The 15948-nt window shown below is 31.0% G+C and overlaps 1 protein-coding gene across 1 annotated transcript in view; it reads left to right on the top strand.

The window, feature by feature from the left end:
- LOC127702710 (uncharacterized) overlaps positions 1-15948 on the top strand; it is a 241411-nt gene that overhangs the window by 178907 nt on the left and 46556 nt on the right. The window lies entirely within an intron of this gene.

Genomic DNA, 15948 nt, shown 5'->3' with positions numbered 1-15948 from the left:
ATACCTTGTAAGTGGTCAAGATCCCCACCCCTAAACTATATATATTTTGGTTTGTCATGCTAAGATGGTTTGAATGATATACAGGGTTAGTCCCCAGGGGTCATCCCGACCCGCTGCCATTTGAGAAAGTTCTAATATCTTGTAAATGGTCGAGATCCCCACCCCTAAACCATATATATTCTGGTTTGTCATGCTAAGATGGTTTGAATGATATACAGGGTTAGTCCCCAGGGGTCTTCCTGACCCCCTGCCATTTGAGAAAGTTCTAATATCTTGTAAATGGTTGAGATCCCTACCCCTAAACCATATATATTCTGGTTTGTCATGATAAAGCACATCAAATGAAATACAGAGTTAGTCCCCATGGGTCACCCCCACCCCATGCCATTTAAAAAAGTTCTAATATCTTGTAAGTGGTCAAGATCCCCACCCCTAAACCATATATATTCTGGTTTGTCATGCTAAGATGGTTTGAATGATATACAGGGTTAGTCCCCAGGGGTCATCCCGACCCCCTGCCATTTGAGAAAGTTCTAATATCTTGTAAATGGTCGAGATCCCCTCCCCTAAACCATATATATTCTGGTTTGTCATGCCAAGATGATTTGAATGATATACAGGGTTAGTCCCCAGGCATCACTAATGCATATAACTTTACTGGACCAAACCAATTTTTACTGGACTTTGCCCAATGTCAGGCGACCCTGGGAATTACGAATTATGGTAGCTTCGTTTGGGAGACTTCGTAACAGCATCCTGTTACAATCATTTCTTGTTTTTTCATGCAAATACTCAGAGTATTATATGTCTCTGAAATACTGAAATATTATCGGAAAATTGGACTTTGAACAGTATACTTGGAATCATGTGTTAATAATTTTTGCAGACGATTAAGCTGGCTCAACAGTTTAAACAAGTGATTGATAGTTGTCAGAACTACATGAGAGAACAGAATTCAACATCCAAAGAAAAGGGAGGTAACTATTGAAAAACTGTGTCACAACTCGTGTCTAAACATTTTTATAACATTATAAAAACACATTATTATAGCATATGCTGATAACTATTGTCTTCTATGTAACGAATTGTTGGAAGTAATACAGTGGCAGAAGTTAAACCTAGCTTTATATGAAGGATGATCTAAGAGCTACACAGCATCAGAGTTGAAGATCTGATTTTAATTAGATTGGTCTAGACAGTCCATAGTTTAGATATAGATGATTTGTTGATTGAAATTGGCATCTATACATCAGTTGTGCAACGGTCTATGATATTAAATTTAAGTTTTGTAGACCTATTTCATTATAATAGGCGAATTCCGGGATAAATGTTGTTATTGAAACAGTTGTATCACGTGACATTTTTCTATGCAAATGCCTAGATTTTGACATAAGCGACTTAAGCAAATGTAATGATTTAGATATATTTCCACTTTCAAAGACCACGCTGTTCTATTCCAATCCCTCAACCTGTTGAAAGCCTATTGTTAGGTGAAAATGCCCATACATTATGTTTCAGGTTTTCATACAGCCGATGTTGTATTGATCCCAAAAATACATACATTCCTGACGTTCTCACTAGACGTTTGTGTGTAAAATAAAATCAATACGGTAAAACGAAGTATTTCAAAACTAGTATATTAGTATGTAAAAAAATTATTGAATATTTATTTCAAAATGATTTGTAATGACAATTTCTTGACGACTTATTTTCTGGTTGAAAGGACATTTTCAGATGTCTGAGGACTAGAAGATATAGTTAATAGGGCCTGACATTGTCTTTTTATACATGTCATTAGTTTTTTACTGTTGTTTTTCCAATTACGAAAAAGGGTTTTATATTTTTGTAGCTGTAGATATAATACCCACAACTGTGGTTCCACAGCCAGAAGAGTCAAAACCTGTGTTAGGACAGCCAGACGAGTCAGAAGCTGTGGTTCCACAGCCAGAAGAGTCAAATGCTGGGGTTCCAAAGACAGAAGAGTCAAAAACTGTAGTAACACAGTCAGACGAGTCAAGGAAGGATGTTACTGAAGAACAAGTTAAAGTGGAAGAGGAGGAGGAAGATGATGATGAATATTCAACAGATGAAAATGAAGAAGAAACAATTTTTGACAAAAGAATAACATTCTTCAGTAAAGAAGTTGCTTGGAAGGTGAATTAATGTGTTAATACCTGTAAATTGTTGTTATTTTACTTATAACTCAGTTAAATTTGGAGAACACTGAAGTACTCTAAGTATCCATGTTTGTGCAAGTGTCCACAGCTGCTTCTCATGCACTAAATGTCCGATAGCTATATATGTAGGCAAGTACCTTGAAGAGACTGATCTGTGACTTTATAGGAAGGTCACCTGACCTATATTGCACAGTTCCTGGCTTAATATTTTCAAGTTAGTTTTAAGATAACAAGAGACTTCCAATGACATTAATCGGTGTAAGGATGAATCAATTTTCTTGCTTATTATTTCCTGTGAACATGCACCATTAACAACCTGACTCAGCATGTAAGACTGATACAAAGCAGGGTTTATATTTATATCACATTTAAATGTTCTCACCCTGAAATGCATGAATGATTTTGACTGGACGTCCAACATTAATCAGTTCTGCAATAGAAGCTCTTATGTGGGGTTAAATTTATTACTTAATGTAGTTACCTTTATGAGTGTCATTATTATCATTTTATTGATTTGTAGGCAGTAGGACAAGGAACAATAAAGGTTATTTATGATGAAGATGTCAATGGTTATCTGATTAAGGTAGAATTAGACAACAAAAATGTTGTTTGTCATAATTTAGTAGCCAAGGAACTGAACATATCTTTGTAAGTTTTCTTTTTGTAAAATACAAAATCTCTTAAAAGTAATAATCAAGAATTATTTAAAAATGCAAGTTTGATATATATATTTTATAAACATGAATCTCATAGATATCCAATATATGAGTCCAACATCATTAAACAGGAGAAACATTTTAGCTTGTTTATCTCATTTAATACGTTTGATCCATATCATTTCCATTACCAGAAATACTCTTTTACTATACGATGATTTTTCACGCCATTTAAACGTTTTATGGGCTAACTGGATCCCGTCATCTTTGAACTGATAAAGTAATTGTGACTGCTTGACATTTTTCAAACAATTGTCTTTATACTTAATAATATGTTCATAATCCAACCCTTCCTAAAAGAATATATTTATTTTATCATTTAAAAACAGTTACCGAAGCAGTCATAAGGAAGTTATCCCTATTACAATATTCATCCCTTAGCTCAACATACTGACGTAAATTTTATACCCAACAAACGCACAAATGATGTCAAATAACGTCACCTTAAACCAAACACTTTGACGGAAAGATAACGATTGGAATCAAGTATACTGAAGGTTAATGAATGGATCAGTCAAGACATCTTTCAGTTAAAGCGATTAGAATAAAGAAAGACATATTAGATAATGTATACTTTTTATCTTGATCTTTTGGATATTGTTTATTTTTCATTACAGAAATAAAAAAGATTGTTTATGGTCTCCAATAGATTTCTCTACAGATGAACCTGTCAGAAGGCATTTTAAAGCGAAGTTTAATTCTAAACAGGCTGCTCAAGAATTCCAGAAAGTATTTGAGGAGGTGAGTAAGAATAAGGGTTACTTACTGTCCATATTGTACAATTTATTAAGGTACCAAAATAAAACAGGTTTGGTTTACATTTAAATTGGGAGCTACACTGCAGTCACCTTATCCATCTGTTCAATCATGCAACAAATATTTTCGTCACACTTTTCACAGGAACTACTTAACATAGTGAGCAGCAGTTGTAATGAGTGCACACGTTTTGAATCTCTCGGATACCTTAGCTACTTCCTGGTAGCAAATTTTGATTTTTTATGCCCCACCTATGATAGTAGAGGGCATTATGTTTTCTGGTCTCTGCGTCCGTTCGTTCGTCCGTCCATCTGTCCCACTTCAGGTTACATTTTTTGGTCAAAGTAGTTTTTGATGCAGTTGAAGTCCATTCAACTTAAAACTTAGTACACATGTTCCCTATGATATGATCTTTCTAAATTTTAATGCCAAATTAAGAGTTTTGACCCCAATTTTACGGTCCACTGAACATAAAAAATGATAGTGCGAGTGGGACATCCGTGTACTATGGACACATTCTTGTTTAATAGGTTTTATGCTCAGGTTTTATGCAACTAAATATTTTTGTAACATTTTTCTTTGAAACTATTTAACAAATTGACATCGCATTTGGCCAGAAGCTTGACAGTGATGAGTTGTAACCTCTGCACACTTTTTAAAGATGTCAGAAACCTTTAACTGCTGCATGTTAGCAGATTTTTGATAATTCAATATGATAAATGAAAAAAAAAAATGTTTTTCGTTAAACTATTCTTAGTGGCCTTCTTTGCCAAATAATTAACAAGGAGTGGTAGTGTAAAGGGTAATATTTTATAAATATCCGACTGGTAGCTATAGCAAAATCCATATACATTAGATCCCCGATGAATTTTTTTTTTTTAATAGGACAAAAATAGTAATTTGTTATGTATAGAAGTGCTCTAGGTTCCTGTTTTCTGATAGATTGAAGTAAGAATTGGGTATGCTTTGGTCGACACCATGCGCATTCTTGTTTATTCTTATATTTTGTACTCACTAGAATATAAGTGGCATTTCAAAGTGATGTCATTCATATAACAAAATTTGTGATGGTCAACTTTTCTAAATAACAGATTAAGAAATATGGAAGTTTGTGCCAAACTAAATTAGAAAGTAATTAGCAGATGCTAATGTCTGGTTTGTGAAATGTTTTCAAGTGAGAAATGAAATATCATGAATCAACAACAACTTAATTTCCCCTGGCCGCCCCCCCCCCCCCCCCCTTCAACTAAATTTTAAACAAACCAAGATAACAACAAAAAACTAACACCATCATTATGAGTTCAGCAAAGTGTAACATGAATTTGTGTCAATAATTTTATTATACTTATTTGGAATTGTTATCAATATTAATATAATGATTGTTTGACAAAATAAAAGTACTAAACTTTCTTTTTTAGGGACGACAGTTGGCGCAGGAATCTGACATTTCAGAAAGAGACATGGCAACTTTTCTAACTTAGATAACATAGATGATAGCTTTATTATGTATTAATGTAGCTATCTGTAATACCTAAATTAAATGAGAAATGTACATCCTGCTTCCAATTAATGTAATGGATAATTCTGATAAGAATGACATAGGAATAATAATGTAATTGTAATTATTATATAATGACTTAGGAATATTGATGCTATGACAATTCTGATAAGAATGACATAGGAATATTAATATAGTGAAAGTTCTTATAAGAATGACCCAGAAATATAGATGTAATGATATTTATCATAAGAATGACATAGGAATATTAATTAAATGATAATTCTTATACGAATGACATAGAAATAATAATGTAATGATAATTCTTCTAAAGAATGACATAGGAATAATAATTGAATGATACTTCTGTTAAGAATGACATAGGAATATTTATGGAATGATAATTCTGGTAAGAATGACATAGGAATACTAATGCAATGATAATTCTTATAAGAATGACATATGAATTTAATGTAATGATAATTCTTATCAGAATGACATAGGAATAATAATGGAATGATAATTCTGTTAAGAATGACATAGGAATATTAATGGAATGATAATTCTGTTAAGAATGACATAGGAATACTAATGCAATGATAATTCTGTTAAGAATGACATAGGAATTTAATGTAATGATAATTCTTATCAGAATGACATAGGAATAATAATGGAATGATAATTCTGTTAAGAATGACATATGAATATTAATGGAATGATAATTCTGTTAAGAATGACATAGGAATATTAATGGAATGATAATTCTGTTAAGAATGACATAGGAATATTAATGTAATGATAATTCTGTTAAGAATGACATAGGAATAAAAATGGAATGATAATTCTTATAAGAATGACATAGGAATAATAATGGAATGATAATTCTGTTAAGAATGACATATGAATAATAATGGAATGATAATTCTGTTAAGAATGACATAGGAATATTAATGGAATGATAATTCTGGTAAGAATGACATAGGAATACTAATGCAATGATAATTCTTATAAGAATGACATAGGAATTAAATGTAATGATAATTCTTATCAGAATGACATAGGAATATTTATGGAATGATAATTCTGGTAAGAATGACATAGGAATACTAATGCAATGATAATTCTTATAAGAATGACATATGAATTTAATGTAATGATAATTCTTATCAGAATGACATAGGAATAATAATGGAATGATAATTCTGTTAAGAATGACATAGGAATATTAATGGAATGATAATTCTGTTAAGAATGACATAGGAATACTAATGCAATGATAATTCTGTTAAGAATGACATAGGAATTTAATGTAATGATAATTCTTATCAGAATGACATAGGAATAATAATGGAATGATAATTCTGTTAAGAATGACATATGAATATTAATGGAATGATAATTCTGTTAAGAATGACATAGGAATATTAATGGAATGATAATTCTGTTAAGAATGACATAGGAATATTAATGTAATGATAATTCTGTTAAGAATGACATAGGAATAAAAATGGAATGATAATTCTTATAAGAATGACATAGGAATAATAATGGAATGATAATTCTGTTAAGAATGACATATGAATAATAATGGAATGATAATTCTGTTAAGAATGACATAGGAATATTAATGGAATGATAATTCTGGTAAGAATGACATAGGAATACTAATGCAATGATAATTCTTATAAGAATGACATAGGAATTAAATGTAATGATAATTCTTATCAGAATGACATAGGAATAATAATGGAATGATAATTCTGTTAAGAATGACATAGGAATATTAATGGAATGATAATTCTTATAAGAATGACATAGGAATATCATTGTAATGATAATTCGGATAAGAATGACATAGGATATTGATGTAGTTATTATTATTATTATTATGAGAATGACATAGGAATATAAATGTAATACAAATTCTGATAAGAATAACATAGGAATCATAATGTAATTCTAATTATTATATAATGACATAGGAATATTGATGCTATGATAATTCTGATAAGAATGACATAGGAATATTAATATATTGAAAGTTCTTATAAGGATGACCCAGAAATATAGATGTAATGATAATTATTATAAGAATGACATAGGAATATTAATGTAATGATAATATTTATAAGAATGACATAGGAATATTAATTTAATCATAATTCTTATACGAATGACATAGAAATAATAATGTAATGATAATTCTTATAAGAATGACATAGGAATAATAATGGAATAATAATTTTGTTGAGAATGACATAGTAATATTAATGGAATGATAATTCTGTTAAGAATGACTTAGGAATATAAATGCAATTATTATTCTTTTAAGAATGACATAGGAATTTAATGTCATGATAATTCTTATCAGAATGACATAGGAATAATAATGGAATGATAATTCTGTTAAGAATGACATAGGAATATTAATGGAATGATAATTCTGTTAAGAATGACATAGGAATGATAATTCTGTTAAGAATGACATAGGAATATTAATGGAATGATAATTCTGTTAAGAATGACATAGGAATATTAATGGAATGATAATTCTGTTAAGAATGACATAGGAATTAAATGTAATGTCAATTCTTATCCGAATGACATAGGAATTTAATGTAATGATAATTCTTATCAGAATGACATAGGAATAATAATGGAATGATAATTCTGTTAAGAATGACATAGGAATATTAATGGAATGATAATTCTGTTAAGAATGACATAGGAATATCATTGTAATGATAATTCGGATAAGAATGACATAGGCTATTAATGTAATTATTATTATTATTATTATGAGAATGACAGGAATATAAATGTAATACTAATTCTTATCAGAATGACATAGGAATGTTTATGTTATGATAATTCTTATACAAATGACATAGGAATATTCATGTAATGATAATTCTTATACAAATGACATAGGAATATTAATGTAATGATAATTCTTATACAAATGACATAGGAATATTAATGTAATGATAATTCTTATACAAATGACAAAGGAATATTAATGTAATGATAATTCTTATCAGAATGACATAGGAATGTCAATATAATGATAATTGTTATACGAATGACATAGGAATATTAATGTAATGATAATTGTTATTCGAATGACATAGGAATATTAACGTAATGATAATTCTTATACAAATGACATAGAAATATTAATGTAATGATAATTCTTATACGAATGACATAGGAATATTAATGTAATGGTAATTCTTATACGAATGGCAAAGGAATATTAAAGTAATGATATATAAGAATTTGTGCAACTGTCAACATGTGTTAACGTTTCAAGACTTAAGTTATGATATGATGTCTGCTAATTCAATGGTTTAAGGGTTAAGTTATTGATTTTTAAACTGATGGAATGTAAAGTATATATCAAAAGAATGTTGAGTCTTCAACATCAGATGTTGTACTTGGTCAGAGGAACCACGCAAATTATACAAGTGCTTTTATTAAACTTTGTTTAATGTTTATAATGTTACAAGTCCTCAAAATGGTACTGTTACTATTTGCTGTAAATGTTTGTTGTTAAAAGAATAACAGCAATACAAATACAAAGAATATTACCATACTTTATAATCAAGTTTGTTATGTGAAATTGACAACTGAAATTATTGGTATCTCTTTTCATTGCACATAACTCAGTGTTTTCTATGGAGGATTAATGCATGGTGGACCGGGGCCTCTATGCATTTATTTAGATTCCAATCTTTAAAACTTAAATTCCCTATTACTCTATATGAGCCCATCATTTAAAATTCATGACCATCATCCTTCAAAACTTCAAAACATATTCTAAGGAAAACACTGTTCAGATGGATTTATTTACACGAAACCCGAATCAGATAGTCATTCATAGATGGGTTTTTTTTTATATTTAAAGTGCTCTTTCATTAAGATTTTAACACAGTTCAATAACAAAAACTTTTGCTTTAACTTCATTCTATACCATTTAGTTCTATTTTGTCTTCTCTTTTTTTTACATATGCCTATTTAACTAAGATTCTTTTGTAAAAAAAAAACCGACAGTTTAGGCAATATAACTATTTGTATTTGCAGAACTTAATTTTTCAACACATAATTTTCAAGTTATTTACACAGTAAAACACAATCATTACTGGTGACATTGTCAGATGTCTAAAAGGGAGGGGCTTCAAAGGATGTTTAATGAAAACCTAACATATATTTGTGATAATTTAGGTGTAAAAAATTATTAAATGGCTTACAAAACTTAAATCCTGGTATCTTATGATGAATTTATTGCTTTACAAAAAACAAGACTCACGTGAAAATCTCTAAAAAAAAATGTTTTTAAAGATTTGAAGGTAGTGTCTTCTTTCATTTCAAGTTTCTCTTTTCTTTCTAATATCTTTGTCATATTGTTCAATTTCTGCTATGTCTAATATATCAGGAACTTAAGGAAATAAAAATTCAACGGAGAAATGATCATGAATTGTTAAAATAAATCTATAAATAATAAGTGCTGTATTAAATTATTTCACAGTGATGGTGTTTTGTTTTATTGAGTTGTTATGCCAGTACATCAGCTGAGTAACGTAAATACTGTAGTGATCAAAAGAAAGAGCATGGCTTGGTGGTATTCTGCGAAAGAATCAAATTGTAGCTAGCATGGCTCAAAATGTTTATTTTGTTATACATCATTCGGCGACCATCTTCATTTGTGTTCAATCTTCAAGACCATTGCATGAAATGTAAGAAATTTACCCTTAAATGACGATTTTTTGTCGAGCCTGCGAAATTAAGTTCGCGAAAGCGAGACATAGCGATCCTAGAATCCGTCGTCGGCGTCAACATTAGGTTCAGTCTGTGGTAAAAAAAAATTGACATCAATAACTTTGTCAAAACCTACAAGGAATTAGATGAAATTTGGACAGAAGCTTGTTTATGACCAAAATACAGTATCCAGAGCAAAATTTTGAAAATATTTATTTTATTTTTCAGTGATAAATGATCTTTTTTAACAGTTAACATTTACTGACAGTCTGGGATTAATTTTTTTTGACATTATAAGTTTGTTAACCTTCATGGATTGTTATGAAACTTGAACAGAAGGTAATCTTCAAGACAAAGAAATAGAGAAAGTTTGAATCTTTTTTAACATTTTGTATTTTATTGATAAATAGACATTCTTTTCAAGTCAACATTGCACTTTTACACTTTTACACTTTTACACTTTTACAGCAGCAATCGTAGGCGAGACACATGGTTCCGCGGAACCCCTTACAAATTTTTAAACTTACTTTCCTTATTGTATCCAAAACTATAATAGACTGGTAGAAACTTGACAGCAAAATTTATCAGCAATCCAAGATGTACAAAAATGCCAATATGATTGAAACCAATGAAAGACTCATAGTTATTGCCCCTAAGTAATGATTTTTGACTTATTTTCTTGTGTTTGCCTTTTATCTCCAAACTTTCGATACTGTAAAGTCGGATATTATTAGGAGCATTTATTATTCGATTTCAGGAAAAGTTGTATACAGGTATATATGAATCAAAAATGAGAATTTGGTTCTTATTATTGTGATACTTACCCAGTCGCATCATTTACATTAACCTCACAATAATTTACAGTAGATATGTTTTTGACAGGTGAACGATTCAGTCTCTAAGGAAGCTCCTGTTATTCCAACTGATCATTGAATTATTTGTTAAATAATGCAGTCAGGAATTATTAGATACTTTGATCAGGTACTATGTTATGTTGAGTTTTGCATTGTAAAAGATTTATTTTAGATTTGTCAGGAAGTCACTGCCTGTTTGAAAATGATATAAATTTTGTTATACCTACTGAGTATGAAATGTTTCTGTTGCAAAATTCTCAGCTTTGGTACTAGGGCATTAAACAGAATAATTTGGTATTTGACCTGGCCTCAAAATGTACCTTCTCCTTTCACTGAATAAAGGTTTACTTCCCAAAATACAGATTTGTTAGATATTCAGATGGTATTCTGGTATTTGGATTGTAGAAAGATTTTTGTGTTCCTGCCGTGGCGGAGGGGGCATTAAATTTTACTCGTGTCCGTCTGTACGTACGTCCGTACGTCCCGAAATTAGTTTCTTTTTTTTAACGAGTTTTCCTTGACCAAATGTTATGAAATTTATTGACACTGCTTATTACCACCGACTAGATTTTGTCTAGTGAATGTTGATGTCGCGTCTTGGTTGGTTTCCATTGAATTTGTTGTTTAGACTTGGTTATTTATAGCTTGTCATATATTGTGAAAACATGTTAAAACCCATGGCTCATTGAAGTTATCATTGCAGTAAAGTTATATAATCTTTTAATTTTATGTTGAATTTACTTTACTTTTGATTTGTTTATTAGATTTATATTTAAATTTATTTTTGTATAACATTGGCAACTTGACAATCCAAAGAACTTACTTCGTTACAATAGGCAAAATGTCAACTATATTTGGTGTATGGAATGATTTATGGTGTACATGTCTGTCTGGTATGGAACATCAAACATAGAACATTAATAATGTTAAGTATATGTGATACATGTAGAAAAACCTTTATATGACAGACTTTCAACATGAAATTAATGATTAGTAAAACAGGCAATACTTTTAAGCGTGTGCAGGGAACCTCAGTGGCCGAGTGGTCTAAGTAGTCAAACTACTGTTTCACTAGCATGTCAACACTGAGGTTGTGAGTTCGATTCCCGCATGTGGCGGGTGCGCTCGACTCCAATCTTAATTGACTAGGATTGTCAGTTTTCCTACCGAAGGTCGGTGGTTCTCTCCGGACACTCCGGCTTCCTCTACTAATAAAACCTGACCGCCACGAAATAGCGCAAGATTTCTGAAAGTGGCACTAAAAACCTATAAATCAATCAGCGTGTGCACTCTTGTCTACATTTGGTTTATGTCTACTGTTAGTGACCTTTTACAGGTCAGGACCACTACATTTCATGACGTTATTATATATTTGCATTGTAATTTCCCAAATCGAAGGTAAACATGGTCTTGAAAAGCTGACCAGTCAACTCAATGAACTACAATGCATCATGGGCTACTACGAGTTGACTACCACTTAAAAACACGTGGAATTAGTGAAAAAACTGTCAACTTATCTGGGACTCTCATAATAATATTTTTTCAGCCAACGTATTAAAAGTAAAATATATAACATAATATTCAATTTGGATGCTCAGATTCAAATAATATTGTTTCCTGGCTACACGATTCGACTTTCTTTTTCGCCTTGTGAAAGTAGTTGAACAGGTTTTGTCCATTTTTATGCATTGTACCTGTATATTAATTTTACGTGAAACAGTGAAATTTCCTATGAAGTGACCACTGTCCAGTATAAAAATCATTTTAGCTCTTTGAAACCTTTCAAAATGGTTGAACGCCTATATATATATATATGCTCTTCGATTTTTTCTATCCTGTATATATATAAAATGCCATTCCAATAGAAATTCAAGAAGAGAAATGATCATGAATTGTTAAAATAAATCTATAAACAATAAGTGCTGTATTAAATTATTTCACAGTGATGGTGTTTTGTTTTATTGAGTTGTTATCGCCAGTACATCAGCTGAGTAACGTAAATACTGTAATGATCAAAAGAAAGAGCATGGAGCTACAATTGTACAATTTCGGGACAGACGGACAAGAGTAAAATTTAATGCCCCCTCCGCCACGGTAGGAACACAAAAATCTTTCTACAATCCAAATACCAGAATACCATCTGAATATCTAACAAATCTCTATTTTGGGAAGTAAACCTTTATTCAGTGAAAGGAGAAGGTACATTTTGAGGCCAGGTCAAATACCAAATGAAATTCGAGTCCTTTTCCCGCAGTGGTCACACCGATGCTCGTCAGGGTTGTGATTTCATATTAGAGGAATATAATCGTAACATTAAAAATCATATATCTGGTGTGGCTAACAGTATGAAATGGGAAACAGTAATTAAGAATTACGAAACTCTTGATATTTTGACGGAGAACATTAACTCCTTACTTAGAAGAATGGAAATATTAAGCAACCGAGACAAATACAGGAATTCAAATCTGAAAGGCACATGTTTCGATCAGAATAAAGAAAAACAAAATACTTGTATCCAATAAATGAAAGAAAAAGAAATATAATAGGTTTAGATCCAACGCTGCAATTTTCACAAAACATATTGCAAATATATCCTTGTCGCACATAAAACATGAATAGCATTCATAAATGATTTTATTAAGATTGGCAAACATCTACGGAAGCCGATAAGGGCCATTCAAATTTTTTTTTTATGTCTTAATTACGACATAACATGTCGTAATAACGACATCACTATGTCGTAATTTCGACATAACATGTCGTTATAACGACATCGCTATGTCGTAATTTCGACATAACAAGTCGTAATTACGACATCACTATGTGGTAATTACGACATAGTGATGTCGTAATAACGACATGTTATGTCGAAATTACGACATAGCGATGTCGTTATAACGACATGTTATGTCGAAATTACGACATAGTGATGTCGTAATTACGACATAATTTATTTTTTTTTTAATGGCCCTTATAGGCTTCCGTAAACATCCGAGTCCGTCAAAAATTATCAAAAATTCCAATGTCTACAGTAGAAGAAAATGAACTTTGCAAAGACGAAAACAAAACAAGACTACAACTTCTTGTAATGATTGAAGAAAACATTGCTTCATTACCTTCAAAACAAAGGGAACAGTTCGAGATAGAAAAAAAATCCGAAAAACTGAAATATGCCATAAAATCAATTCAATGTAAATATCAGCGACAATACACCTACGTCATGAAATTTTAGTAATTCCGAATACATTTGGCCCCAGTTCCCATGTTATAACAGGAGACCTTAACATCGTTCGTGACCGAAAGCTGAAATCATTCCTCAGTAAAGGACCTAAATATCGTTTCCCGTCAATTATTAATTGGAATGAGTGTCGTAACATCATCCACGACTCACTCCGTACTTACTGCTCGAAATGGATAAAACGAGAAAAAGCTGATAAGAAATCCCTAGATTCTTTTATTAATTCAGTAATGAACATAGTTGATATATGTACACAACATTTTAAAGAACATTTTACTCCTAACAACAACCATAATAACCCTATTTCTCGTATCACACATAAGCTAAAAGAACTCGCCAAGGAATTTGTTTTTGTCCCGGCTGATAAGGCTGTTAATAATATCATTATTGTTTGACGTAAATTTTACATTGAGGTTCTGCAAAAATAAATCACGAATTCACCAACATTCCAACTGACTACATTTTCAGAAAAATGACATCTGTAACAAACATAAACTTTTATCTACTTCTTTACAAGCAGAACCAAATACAATGAAAGTTCCACCTATGTACATGCTTCCGAAGCTGCACAAAACACCTTACAAATATAGATTTATTTCGTCTTCAAGCCATTGATCCACCACTAAACTGTCTATTCTACTTACTAGTACACTTGGTACAATCAAAAACCTGGTAATAAATTGTTCAAATAAGGCCTTTGAAAATAGTGGAATTAATTACTTTTGGTGTGTCAAAAATTCGTTGGAAGTACTTGATAAATTACATGCTTATATTGGTGATATCGAATCTGTTCCAAGTTTTGATTTTTCTACCCTATATACTACATTGCCTCATAATCTCATTAAGAAAAAATTCACACACCTAATTAAATGGGCATTTAAAAAGTCAGAATACGAATGTTCAAACTCTTTTATGTCATTTTTTAGTAACAACAAACAAAAGAACTATGTCAATTGGACCTGCTTTGATACTATAACTGCCCTTTAATTTTTACTAGATCACATTTTTGTTCGCTATGGAGATTCCGTACATCGTTAAGGTATCGGAATTCTAATGGGGAATAATTGTGCACCACTTATTGCGGACCTGTTTCTGTATTGTTATGAGTTACAATTTATGACTAAAATCAGCAAAGACCCATCAAAACAACATCTGATACTAGTACAAAATTTAATGACACTTTTAGATATTTGGATGATATATTGGCTCTTAAAATGACGACTTCAGTATTTACACTAAAGAGATTTATCCTGCTGAACTGACTTTAAATAAAGCTAATACTAACAATGAGCACTGCCCTTTCCTGGATCTTGATATCTATATCTTTAACAGGAAGCTTAATACCAAAATCTATTATAAAAGAGAGGATTTTTCATTTCCTATTGTTCATTATTTATTTTTAGATAGTGACGTTCCGGAAAACTTATTATACCAGGGTTTTCGATATCACAAACTAGTCAAAACATTTACTAAATTTTATCATCGGTACAAGGTCATCACTCATAAATATAAATCAACATGCAGACATCTTATACGTTCAGGTATTTCACATCCAATATTTTATGGTAATATTATTTACAAAGCACAAAAATGTCGGCATTCACTTCAAAAGCTTACCAAACCTTTAAACAGACTTATTCAGAAGGGATATAGTTACGATACTGTTGTCAGGTCATTAAAGATGGCATATTTTGGTATTAATATTGATTCACTAATAGCTCCCAGCAGACACAGCAACGTTGATTCAACATTGAATAAACGTCAGATTTCAACGTTGAATCAATGTTGAAAAGTAGTGTTGGATTGAAAATTGATATGACGTTGAAAACATAACGTTGATTCAACGTCAGCTTCCAACGTTGAAAATAGGTTGAATTTTGGTCTAAATTTGGTCAATGCAAGTTGAAAACAAGTCGAATGATGGTTGAACTGTGGTTAGTGTATATTGAAA

This window comes from Mytilus californianus, unplaced genomic scaffold (assembly GCF_021869535.1).
Source record: "Mytilus californianus isolate M0D057914Y unplaced genomic scaffold, xbMytCali1.0.p SCAF_5, whole genome shotgun sequence".
Classification (NCBI taxonomy): Eukaryota; Metazoa; Mollusca; class Bivalvia; order Mytilida; family Mytilidae; genus Mytilus; species Mytilus californianus.
The sequence above is the reverse complement of the archived record's forward strand: the minus strand, read 5'-3'. Positions and strand labels throughout refer to the sequence as shown.